The sequence below is a fragment of the Oreochromis aureus genome, linkage group 13 (genome assembly GCF_013358895.1).
Source record: "Oreochromis aureus strain Israel breed Guangdong linkage group 13, ZZ_aureus, whole genome shotgun sequence".
NCBI classification, from domain to species: Eukaryota; Metazoa; Chordata; class Actinopteri; order Cichliformes; family Cichlidae; genus Oreochromis; species Oreochromis aureus.
The window spans coordinates 6,306,822-6,320,672 of record NC_052954.1 but is presented as its reverse complement, the minus strand read 5'-3'; the positions used below and the strand labels follow the sequence as shown (position 1 = coordinate 6,320,672).

At 39.8% G+C, this 13,851-nt stretch overlaps 1 protein-coding gene across 4 annotated transcripts in view; it reads left to right on the top strand.

The window, feature by feature from the left end:
- smap1 (small ArfGAP 1) overlaps positions 1 to 13,851 on the top strand; it is a 144,937-nt gene that overhangs the window by 114,148 nt on the left and 16,938 nt on the right. The gene's annotated exons all lie outside the window — the stretch shown is intronic.

The window sequence follows — 13,851 nt, the reverse complement described above, 5'->3', positions numbered from 1 at the left end:
AACTCATTTTATCTTAAACAATGTACTGATTCAGTAAGGTTGCTTTTTGTACTGTAGCATTGACTTTAGCTGTATTACTGTTGTACTTTTTAATGCTGTTTGGCAGATTAGATAATGATAAGAATCAAATGATCCAGAGGGAGAATATTCGTAGTGTTGTGGGGCTAGAACAGACAGTTATCAGATTAAGGAAGGCCGTATCTGCAGGAGAGCTGCGATATCTTTCAAGGGCTTTGAATACTTCATAGACTACAAGTGAGTGTTGGATACTGGCTGTTTGAACCAAACAGGCTGCTGTCCCATGGCCCTCTGCCTACGGTACTAGACTATTATTTCAACAGTTGTGTTTTGTTGCTGTAACAGTTTTCTGTTCAGAAGATGGATTTTTTTTTTTTTAACTTTCTGTATATTAACATGTTTTTCATAGTTCTGTCTTCAGATTTAATTAAAACTTGGGGGGGGGGGGGGGTCTGCTTTTGGAGTGAAGGTTTGCTTGTAATTGGAGACTTTTTTTTTTCTCCCAGAAAACAAGGCAATAGGTCATCTGCACGAGCAGGGTATTATCACCTATAGTTATTCTTAACTATACCCTAACTACTGCATGACCTTACCTTAACCAAGTTAGTTTTAATGCCTTAAGTTAAATAGTCTGCTCTCAGGCCTTGCCAGGGCATCAGATAGTAAGTGACACAGATGTTTCAGTCTCATCCCCATCACATTGGGATGCTTATAAAGGACCACTTGGCACCCCATTCAAACTCGATGAGTAATTTTTCATTGTGTAAAGTCATTACTATGAATATTACTATGCATATTTGAACACAAACTCAGATTTTCAGAAACACAGATTTTGGTGCCTAAAGCATGTAAAAGCTGATTAAATACGAAACTTTGTGGAGTCTGTATGTTCTCCATGTCTGTGTGTCTCTCGGTTAGTCCTGAGATAGACTGGTGAACTGTCCGGGCTGTTCCCCTTCTCTTGTCCTTTGACAGCTTTGATTGGTTCCAGCCCAACCGTGACTCTAATGTAGCAGAAAGATGGACGGATGGAAGAAAGTAGGTAATCTGTGAGTGAAACAAGCAAATTCAAAAAGCAAAAATAAAATTGCTTAAGCTGGATGTGTCAACCTTCCTCTACCACCACTCTATGTATCTGCAAACATTTAGGCAAATCAACATAACAGCGAATAACACTGAGGTTATTGACTATTTTTCCCAATAAAATTTCCCCATAATATGCAAAGGCCTAAAAAGTAATTATATTCCTATTATAACCAATAGAAGACCAGTTGGTAATGTTTGAAATGGCAGTTAAAGTTGATGTGTATTTGCTGCTTTTATAGCTCAAAGCGCAGCTCATTTTGATGTTAATAGCTGAAACTAATGGTGTGCCTTAATACAGTATCAAAACTGACACTGTTTTTGTTTTTCTCTGTTTGACCTTTGAGTTACTGTTGAAGTTTTACTAAAGGTACTGACTCACTGTAACACACGTCCAAAGATTCCCACTCGACTTGATTTTATTTATATTGTGTTTCACTCTTTCCTTTGTTCACAGTTCAAGGTTACTTTATTTGTCACTGTACAACAGACGTGAAACTTCTTGCACAACTTCTTAAAAATGGTTTTCCTTGTAAAGTATAAAAGAGTAAAAGTAATAACAGAATAAATGAGAAAAGAAAAAATGGAACAAAATAAACTTTTCTTACAGTCAGTAATTTCAGTGTGCTAACATGTGCTGTGAACATAAAGTGAATGTAATTCCCAAATCATTGTTTGGGTGAACTCACAGCAGCCTTTAAAGTGGTGATGGTCTTTGTGGGAAGACTGTTCAAAAGTCTAGTGGTGTGTTTTTTTAATGTCCTGTATCATCTGCCAGAGGGAAGATATTCAAAGAGAGAGTGCGCAGGGTGTGATGACTCCTTTATGAAGTTTATTGCGTTGTGTTCCCAGTAAAGATGGTCCTGAAGCATCGAACAACTAAGATAGTGAGCAACTACCTGCCTGCACAGAGATTAGCTCTGCACAGACCCACTGAGTCTGGGTTGCGCATTTCTAGCTTGTGCTGACAGAAGGTTTCAAATGTGTGCGCGCGTGTGTTTCATAGAAGTTCAACCTCTTAATGTCTTATTGGGGACATTGTAGCTTTTCCATTACATGTTGCTGCTGCCAGTGCTTTAACACAGATGCCAAAGAACATGTGCGTCATTTGGAGATCAAGAGAACGCCAGTTTTGACATCTTGGAGTTAGAGCACATTGACCTAACCGATCAGCGAATCATGCCGGTGAAAGTAGAGCTTAAAAGTACAGTGTGTAAAGTCTCACCGCTAGATGTCAGTAGATTGCAGATTGGAATTATCTAAATTCTGTTTTCTTTGCCCGCCCAATTAAAGTGCATAATCCTGACTACGAAGTGAATATGTGTCAGTATGTGTCCGCGTCTGTTTAGGTGTCTTGAAAGAAGTTGTTAAACTGTGAAATGAGTCTGATATGAGTCAGGAAAACTCACTTCTATCTGATCACAGCCATGCTGAGCTGACTTGGTAAGAGTATCCTGAACTTTTCTTTTAGTTAGCTGCTGTTTTCCTTGAAGTCAATCTCACATTGTGTGACAAATTCATATGATGTAGTCAAACTGTTTGTCGGAGGGAAAGCGTGATTCTTAGGACTCTCGAGCCTAAAATTAGCTAGCTAGCATAATATTAGCTTGTAACCAGCTGTTATTGCTTCATTGTCTTGTTGTCAGCTGTCCAGAGACAGCAAGTTCATCTGTCTGCTGACGATGTGTAATTGCAACAATATCAGGAATAAATAAGCTTGAACTGAAGCCCTGAATAGAAGTCAGGGCTGCAGATCATATGTTTGAGTTGAGGAGGAAGATGAGCTGCAAATGAGGGAGGAGAGAGAGCAGTGGTTGTGGAGGTGAAAGACTTAATGAGAAAGAGATGATGAAATATGTTAAATGGTCAAATATAGTTGGAACTATTTGTGATCTTTAAATTAAAACTAACCTATGAAGCGTAGTGTATGTGACGCCACATATATAAAACATGATTGGGCGAAGAGGCGCTGTCCATTTTAATCACTGTACTCTGTGGCAGTTTTGTGTTTTTAATAGATTGATTTTAAGTTTATGATAATGTATTGATTTGTTGGAAGACAATTATGTTTTGAGTTAATGTTTTGAGTACAAAATTGTTTATTTCTATAATATAACCTTTAAAAAATGGTTTACTGTACACATAAAATGCTTGTAAATAAAACTCAAACACCAGTATCCTGATTAAAAGGTCAGGTGTGTTTGTGACACCAGTGCTCCACCTCCCTTCTAACACTGACACTTGAAAAATAGAAACATTGGTTAATTGAAGGACTTGGTGATGGTTGAGTCACTACATTTGTTTCTTTGTCAGCAACAAATCTGCAAAACTAATGTCCTACGAATGTTCCAGCCTCAAACAGAAACACATGGGATTTAGATGACCTTGTGACATTACCTGTTATTGCAGACTTCTAGATCTATAATGAGTATATATTATCATATGCTTCCTCACTCACATCAGTCTTCTATAAACAGGTTCAGACTCCCGAGAGAAAACCCCACAAACCAACATGCAGCGCCACCTCTCACACGCCGGCTCTTCATTTCAGTTCCTCTCCTATACATACGAGCCATACACACAATAACACAGTTTTCACAGTCAGTACACATCCCCTGATTTCTACACATGTACACAGACATACTGAGGAATGAATTTAGGATTCGGCAGGCGGATATTGCTTTACAGCTGTGATTAGTCGAGCCCGTGAAGAAAGAGGAAGCCGGCAGCCTGCTGATTTGGGCAGCTATTAACCGGCATCGGGGCGCACTCGCCTATCTGTGCATATGTCAATTATAAAAATGCGATTACAGCCTTGTAGGAGGGGGAGGATTTGTGTTATCCCCAGCTTCTTGCGCTCGCTCTCCCTTTCACACAAACGCACTTTCTCTCCTCGTTCTGTCCTCTGTCTCTCATTCACCTCTGCCTGAGTGTGAAAAATGCAGTTATGAGATCATTTTTACTTGGAAAACTCAAAGTAATGTGGTGGGGAGTGAAAGAGGGATAGAGCAAGGAGAGAAAAAGATTTCTCTGTGTTCTTTTTGTTTCCCATTAAAACTGTTTTCCCCACATAATAGTAATAACATAAAATTACCTAAAAGCTCAAATGTATTATAGCTGCTTGTAATTCTTGGAGTAAACAGTTTTCTCAGGCAAAATCGAACCAAGTTTGCTTCGTTATCTTTGATTTTCTGAGTATAGCATCTCATAGAAATTCCACCTCTGAACTATGGCAGCTGAGCTCTGGCGGAGTGATGCGTTAAGCTCGGTCCAGGATCTGACTGCATAATGAGCTGCTTTCTTAATAAAACAGACATGCAAGGCACACAAGTTGAAGCTGAAAAGCAGTAAAAATGACAGCAAAACATTTGTTTATCAAACATTTTTAGTCAATCTGATCTTCAGCCTTAAAAGCACAGTTTAACTTTTACAGGGACACTTATGTCCAGGTTTAAGAAAATCCACATATTTAGCCCTTTATTGTCATTGTACATGTTCAACGAAAATTGTGGGCGCTCCACACCACCTGTGCAGGAATAAAATATAAAAAGTGGACAGCAGGAATCAATAACAAACAGGAGAAAACAAGAGAAGAGCCTGTTAAATAAAGTTGCTGATGTTGATGAAGCAGGCAGGTTGTTTTGATTCAATTTCAATTCAATTTTATCTATGTAGCGCCAAATAACAACAGCAGTTACCTCAAGGCGGTCTATGTTGTAAGGTAAACACCCTACAATAAGACAAGGGAAGCAGAGAAAACCCCAACACTTACTATGAGCGAGTGCTTTGGCGACAGTGGGAAAAACTCCCTTTTAACAGGAAGATACATTCAGTGTTTCATGTCCACTTTAAAGCCTGTACTATAAGGCAAGTTATAGATCATCTGGAACAACAACAAATATTTTAGACGCCCTTAAAAAAACACTTAGAGACTTCCAGGAATGGTGTTAATATTTTCCAGAGAACTGATTGATTAGGCTGTGATCTCAAACCTGCTGATCTCTAATCATGAAAATAACCTGCTCCAGAGCTACAGCATGAGTTACCATGGTGATGTACCCCCAAAAAGGTGTGAACCACCTTCATAATACTGAAAACGGAGGGTTAAACATAGAGTGACCTCACTCAGCCCCAAATTGTGTTTTTCATTACTGGACTCAGCAAATACCAAAACAAGGTGAAAGCAGGGGAATACAAGAATACTGACACACAGACTTAAAGATTCAAAAAATAATAATTACTATAATTTTCTACCATCTTTTCATAGTCACTTTACTATGACCTCCATAAAAACCTTTGTGAGGTATAGAAGAAATTTGAAGGACTCAGGAAAAGGGAAGTACCGAGCTCAGAGAATCTAAAGCACTGACGAGGTGGGCAAAGTAGGTGCAAAATGTGGGAATGTGTTCCTCAGATTTGTGCTCTTTTTACAAAAATAGGGACCACAAACAGAGAATTTATGGCATTCTTCCTCTCAATTAAAATCTTGTCTTTATTCGTAATTATATAGTAGTTGTTTTACTTAAAGCTATCTGGTCTTTAAGTGATGACATATGAACCCTGCTTCTTGGTCCAAACTACTCTGTGTTTATTAAGGCTGTTTTCTTTTTAACATGTTTCAATGCTTTGTATCTTGTTCTGTTTATCCCGAACAAGCCCCTAAAAAAAAAAGTCAGTGATCACTGTCGGCCTCTCTGGGTTTTATTATCGCTATTCATCTGCAGCACGTTTTAAAGCTCAGTTTTTAAAACCTTACGATGTAACTACAGCACAGCCCATGCAGCAGTATATTATTGACTAACCTCGTATTGTGGATGGATTATCTCAGTTGTTCTCCTGACTGAAGTTTGGTCCGTTTACAGGATCCTGCCATGCAATCAGGAACCGTCACGTTAACTCTTATCAAATGGAAAAAAAGTTAGCGTTCATCCTTCACCTTCACTGTGTTTATATTATGCTAACCATAGCTGTGTATGTAGCCATCACGTAGCACATCATTATTTTCCAGCTAGCCCAACTTCAGTAACCCTACAAACGTCACTACTGTCTTCATTTATGTTGGATATGATAGCAGAGCTGTACATTTTAATTTTTTCAGAAGTCCCTCATTCAGAACATGGTATATTATGTTTAGATGGAAACTAGTGAGATAACTCTGTTAAACTTCATAAATTCTGTTTTCATGGATGCCTGGATGTTAAACTTAATTGTTACACCTGGTAAAGCAGCCACACTGATCATTTTATTACAGGTGAAAGAATTTAGATAGTTTGTAACTCTGTGATGCTACAGTGTTCGTTTGACTTTGAGACCTGAAGCGGACTTTGGACCCGGAAACAGCTAATGACGTCAGACTTAATAGGCTAATTAGTCTGCAAATTCTCTTTTCCTCTTAAAAATCACATCTTATTACGTCCCACTTAAGCACTTTGGTCATCAGTAATCGTCAAACGTTCCCGTGTTAGGCACATCTTTTTTTCTTGTTTGTTTTTTAATAATTGAACCGCATGGTGTTAAATATAAACACAACAATAAAGAAACCTGTATCGCTTGACAGTCAGAGTAACAGAATGGTGTGGTGTCTTTGTGTGACGTTTAGAAAAGAGCAGCATTTTCACTGAAGTTGTGACGTTCTGATGAAGCAGCTCTGCACATGACGATGTACCTGAAGCTTGATGATTGATTGACGAATGATTATTTTTTGTGCCTTTTATGAATCTTTTTAACACATAACTGAAACATGAGAATGGCAAAGCTAGCTTAGATAATTTTAGCTTAATGTTTAAAATAAAGCCAATCAGCTGCTCTTGTAAAGCTTTGAATTGATGAGATTCTTGGATAGTAACCTCTGCTGCCTTTAAACTGCAGAATTACTACAGTGTAAGTCAGGAGGTCAAACATGGATGCGCTCTCCAGGAAAACGTGGGCATTCAGTTAAGACCAAGGCTACTGAAATGGAACGAGGTGACAGAGCTTTATCATGAATATGTGTCATTGCTCTTCAAAGGTAACAATAAAAGGCATTTTCATGCATTAAATTCCCATAATTCCCTGAAAAACATCACATTCTCCTCTGTTTTCTTTGTATGAGGAAATGATTGCCATGACTCACTTAAAGCTATTCATACCGCCCATTAATGCTAAATGTGCATCAAAGTATGCGTCGCCTCTGTATTTTTGTGACACCTCAACCAGATGTGGAACACTGTGACTTTAATGGTAACTTTGTAAACTGTATGCGAGTTGAATGAGTTGATGAAGTGCTAGACAGGCAAACGGATGAATTGCATTTTGTTGAGAGTACAACAAATAGGGTGAGGAGGCAGAGAGCAGTGAGGTAATGAAGCAGTGACCAGCGATCTCGATTTTTGCCTTTGTTTCTTTCTCTGCTTATTTTTCTTTTTCTTTCTGGAACACTCGTGGGCTAATTCAGATTTTTCCAAGGCAAGCTTTGCTTTTGTTTTTAGGAAATTAACACAGACACACACACACACACACACACACACACACACACACACACACACACACACACACACACACACACACACACACACACAGCCTATTACGGTTTTAAAGCCACAGATGGTCTATCAGAGGGGAGTGTATGAGTATTTCAAGCAGTGATGGAAAACCGTAGTGAGCACGAGTGTGTATGTGTGTGTGTGTGTGTGTGTGTGTGTGTGTGTGTGTGTGTTTGGCTGTAGAGGTCTATGAATAGTGACAGTGAGGAAAAGGCTGTCAGAGCAGTAATTCAGAGCTCTGGCTGCCCTCATCAACACCAACATTGAGCAAAAAAAGAAAGAAAGAATGGAGCCTTGTTGAAGAGGCTTTCTATTACACAATATGCTGCTACGAGCCCTGCAGCACCTCACACACTATGAGGATGGTGTGTGTTTGTGTGTATTTGATGTATCTGCGTATGTAGAACTGCCACTGTGAACGACGATACACATGTGACATTTCCTGCATGAATTTCTTTTGCATTTAAAGAGAGCAAGAATGGTGCATCTCTTACATTGTGTGCCACCTGTCTAGCTTTGGCAAAAAAAACCCTTCTGGACTGCTTTGCTGTTCTTTCAGTGCAAATAGAGCAAATTCTCCTGGAGTGTGTGGCAGTCACAGATGGTGGAACGAGTGAAAGGCCAGTGGAAGCTGTTTTGTTTTAAGCTAAAAGAGGCAACAATTTAAAGAAACACCTTTGAGGTAAAGGACACTGATTATGCTCACTCTTATTTGCATCACCTCATCCCAAACACATCTCTTGACAGTAATATGATGTTTTGAAAGACTGCAACCTATCAGCCACCTTTACTTCATCATTTAAGGGCATCTTCTCCTGCACCTCTGCATAGTGGCTGCCATTTTTGATCACTACATGGAATTCTATACGTGTGCCTCTGTGGTACATGCCTGTTCTCCTCCACTGTTTCAAACTGTGTTAAACTGTGATCTGGCAAGTGGTCTAGGTGATAGGATAGGATTTTTTGAAAGTGCAGTGTTATTTGTACTGTACTGATTCATCACTGGCTTCTCTTTGATGGCGTGTGCAGTTACACATGCAGACTGAACTAGAGATGGCACGATACTACTTTTTTTATGTCCGATACCAATACCGATATCATAAATTTGGATATCTACCGATACCGATATGAATCCGATATAATGTGTTTTTTAATCAATAAAACTGTTTTTTTAATATCTTGCTGCATTTTGTATAAGTTCATACTCAAGTTTAAATAAACAACAACACTAAAGCTATTCTGTTATACCTGTATGCAAAAAATACACTGCACCCAAAATATTTCATAGTTCAGCAATACTGATCAATCTAATAAACTTAAACCTACTCCATCCTCCCTATTCTGGTATTTTAAAGAGTAAGCAACCTAAAACCCCCAGCAAAAAAAAAATAAAAAAAAATAGGGAACCCCCCACCCTCCACCTCATGATGCTTAATCGACGTAATCAACTTTAATTTGATGCAGTGTGGAAAAAAAAATGCACAGAAATAAATTATTTTTCAAGAATAATTAAATAGATTCAACATCTTTCTTCAACAGAATTGCAGACTGCACAGATGGTATCTTCCCAAAGGAAAAAGTACTATAGCTTACATCTATTAGACTTATTAGTTACTATATACAATGATGGACTTCTATACATTTTACATCAGATTAAAACTTTGGTTGTAAGATTCGGATAATTATTTATTAAAAGCTAGACATTTTAAATGAGAATAAGAAAGAAAAGTATGTCTTTGTGCCCCCTTTTCCCTGTTCATGCCCTATCGACCCCCCTGGCTAAACTTTGCTAGATCCGCCCCTGCACAGTTACCAGCAGTCAGCTACGTAGAAAAGGATCCTGGTGTAGAAAGTAATATTAAATAAATTCTAACAACAGCTTATCAAGCTTAAACGTGCTGCTGTTGTTCAGCCGCTGGTTTCCTCTTTCTGGTGCAAAGTGGGCCAAAAACAAAGAAGAGAGACGGACTCGCAACAGAAAAGCCGATCAGCTGATCATTGATCAGTTTCATGACTGAAGTAGCGGCAGGAGAGGGAGGGAGAGAGAAGAGGCAGTCGCACCATATATCGTTGTTAAGCTTAACGCGGGAATGCTTTACAAACATTCAGAGATGAACTTACACACTTGCTTTACTTCTCTCTGGGATAACTTCCTCTGAGATGAAATGCTGGTTTGGTAGTGAGGCTACAAATACACACAGCCGCTCTATCACGTGACACATACTGCTCCGACATGCTACGGTTATGAGCCGAGTTACGCCATGTCACAAGTTTTGTGAGGTGCTTTTTTGATATTTAATGGATCGGATTACATTTTTTATTTCCCTCCGATATCCGATCCAGTAATTTAGGTCAGTATCTGACCGATACCGATACGTAATATCGGATCGGTCCATCTCTAGACTGAACAGCTTGGCATGTTTACATGCCTCTATGTTGGCCAGATATAATTGCTAGATCGCGATGCACACTCCCTTTCCTGATCCTCATTATGAGTTTTCATTTGTTTTGTTTGTTTGTTTTTTTATATATACTAAAAGGTATGTAATATTGTATAACAGATTAACCCTCCAGTTGTGTGCACCCCCAGCCCCTCACTTCTGACCGGGAACACCACAGATGTAACAAAGTTGATTAAAACACTCTAAATTCAACGACAGAGGTGCTCATCACTTTTATATGTTCAAGTGCATAGTGTGGAGGATGTCATAAGGCCTCGAGGCAACTGGATGTAAAACACAATATTTATGAGTTTTTAAATTTGTAAATCGGTCAGATTTGACCCGAACACGACAGGAACGTGGGACAGCAGCGCAGAGGCTTCAGAACTTGTTTTATAATCCTTTTTGTTTAAAAGATTTCTTCAGTAGGAAAGTAATCCAGTTGTCAGTATTTCCACTGCTACACAGCAAACAATAAATGTTAATAATTAATGCAGCAAACTTTATTTTCCCAATTGTAAACAAACACTGTTTAAAACGGCGCTCATGTTGCTGCCAGGGCAGAACTCCGTTTAACACACTAACCCGAACTGCCCATCAAAGTGACCAATCATGTTAGGGCCCTCGTGCTTCCTTTGAGCTCCACCTCCAAAAAGTCAAAAGTCAGTTGATTTGAGTCGAGCACAAAGAGCTCCTCACGAGAGCGTGAAACTGCTGAAACTTCTATGCACGCAGGTTCTTGAATTTACCGCTAACCCTCCTACCGCTGTGCTCTGTGGAAGATGGCATATTCCAAACAGAGCTCTCAAAACAACCCAGACGTTATGTTCATTAACAAGCTATTATTATCATTGCAATACAGCCATAAGTAATGTCATTTGTCTTTGTGGTTCTAGTCCCCTCTGGAAGTGATGGTCACTGGAGGCATGAAGAGAGGAATCACTTCCAAATAAAATACTCTAAAGAGGACACATTCTCATTTCCAGCTCCATGTGTTTATTCTTGGAAATCGGGCTACTAGAGTAACCCTGTTTATCTTGGTGCAGCTCCTCACTTCCTCCTTTGTGTTAAACAGGCAGTTTTAGCCCCTCTCCCTTTAGGCAACTTTCCTCTGATTGTCTGCTTCCCAAAAACAGGAGATTGGGATGCTCGCAGCCAAAGAGATGTGCTTTCATGATCATATTATTGATCTGTTTCACTCACGTATGCGTGTGAAGCCTGAGCTCTTGGTTATGAGGGATTACTCGTGTATACGCTAATCCCATTCTCTGAAACTGTGGCCATGTTTAATATGTGCATCCACAAGTGTCACAGGACTCTGACCTTAAAAGTACATTAGTAAAGGAATCCTTATCTGCCATTATCAATAGGAGTGATTACAGGAAGCACACCCCCCGTTTCAGTATTTAAATTGCTTGTGAGTTTTAATTTTGACTTGATTATGCTAAAACCCTTTTTTTAAATTGCTGCATTTGAAAACGTCACGGTGGTCAATCTACTGTTATTGTGATTCCTAAAATAAATAGACAAATGGTCAGAAGTCGTTATTAAAGCTCTGCATCAACAAGTAGACATCAGAAGCTAGTTACCCAATGTTAGTGCCAGCTTGGTAAAGCTCACCCCACCTGCCAGCTGCTTTAATTGGCTCACATCCCACATGCTCCACATGTTGCAGCTCCCTTCCCAAATCATCCCGGATGATGGTCTTATCTCAGCGGTTCAGAGCCTGCAGACTCTGTCTGAGTCATACCGTCGCTTCCATAGCACTTTCTTGAAGAAGGGAGCTGAATGGCTGACGATTACCGCAGCCTGGAGATTTTGAAGTCTATTAAATGTATTCTTTTTAACTTTGCAAAAAAAACCCCAAAACGCTTAGCAGGAAATAGACTTAGCTTCCATGACTGAGTTATGTTATATAGCTCGCTGACATGAGGCGGATCAGGTGTTCTCACCTTCCTTCATGCTAATGTTCTGTGGCTATTAATAGGAAGCTCCTCCTGCCCCCTTCAATACCTGACTCACCTTAACTGGCTTCACTTGAGAGAAAATGGACCGTGTGTGTGTGTGTGTGTGTGTGTGTGTGTGTTTATGTCTCTTGGTATGACTAGCCATCCATCTTACCTCCTCTGCTCTTGTTATTCCTCCATCCTCGCCTGCCGCTTTTCATTTCAGCTCACCCTTGTTCACTTTGTTTTTCTCTCCTCTTTCCACCCCTACCTTTACTTCCACCTCCACTCTTTTTCTTTTTCCCCTTCCTTTTCCCTATCTTGCTTCTCCTGCCCCACCTTTTCTTCTCCATTCTCCCCTCCACCTCATCTCCGCCTTCCCTCCTCTAGTCGGATGAAGTCTGCAGGGAGAGACAGAGGAGCGCAGTGCTGCCTGCTAAGCAGCAGAGGACAACACATGTGCCTGCATTTCTGTGTGTGTGTGTGTGTGTGTGTGTGTTTTATGTGTTGTGTGTGGGTGGTGTGCAACTTTGTGTAATATATGATGTGTGCTTGTGACACTGACTGCAGCGTGTTTATTCACTGCAGAGCGGCTTGCAGGAGCTGCTGTTTATCACACTGTCTCTCCTTATCTTCTTCATGCTGTCTGTCGCCTTGCCCCTTTCTATTTTCAGTCTTTGTCCCATCTCTTCACATGTGTACACACACACACACACACACACACACACACACACACACACACACACATTCCCACAGACACCTGAGCAGAGCTTTTAAGCAGGTGTTGTTTTTTTGTCAGCTCCATCCATTAAACATAGTGGGTGTGTGCATGGAAGCTGTTTTTTTTTTCTTTATAATGAAAAGGTGTATGTGAGCGGAGCAGCGTGCGTGTGTCCTGTCTCCAACAGTTCACGTCTTCCTCTCTTTGCAGCGGCCTAATTAATGTCATCCGTCTCACTTACACTGACAATGCTCCTCTCTTCTCTCTCCTGTGTTGTCTCCTCCGTTCTTTTCTCCCCTTTCTTGTCCTTTATTTAACTCTTGCTCTTCGGCCCTTTGTTTGACCCCTTTTTTCCTTCCATCTTCACATCAGTCTTTTTCCTGTCTTGTGCCATCTTTTCTCTCTGTGGCACAAGACAGTCATACCTTTGAGTAACCAAAGGTATGACTAAATATATTTCCAAGCCCGCCATGCATTCAATGATGCAAACCTGTTGGATTTATTTTATAATTATTAGGAATGCAAACAAGAGAATATGTCAAAATCTGCCAAACACAGTTTGATGGACAGAAAATGTTATATTCTGATTTTTAATTTGTTTTTTGTTTTGTTTATTCAATAAAAGTGATTTTATGGCTGCTCATGTTTATTTGAAAACTTGCTCTCTTGTCTTCACTTCCTTCAGGTTATGTCTTTCTAACCGTTTCCTATTTTGCTGGCAATTAATGTGTGAAATGTGAGTAATTGGCATTTATGCAAAGCAGTTTAGCAACAATGAAAAGAGCAGCAAAGCAGACGACACTGGACTGAGTAACTAGTGAGAACTTTTTTTTTTCTTACTCTTGGACTTACTCAAGTACTTTGACATGATATAAAATCTTATTCATCTTTTTTTTGGCCTTGGCCCCTTTCACCTTCCTTTAAGCCAAGTTTCTTCTGATTGGCTGCCCCTCATTAGCAGAGGATTTTACACAATGGTTGGGAAAGGCTTCTCTGCTCATGGCCAAGAGTAGAAAATATCGAACCCTGAGTTTTTGGCTCACAGGGATCACTTAGTGACTGGAAGTGGAAGTCACTGTGAAAAAGCTAAAGCTCCACTCACACAAGGAATAAAGACTAGC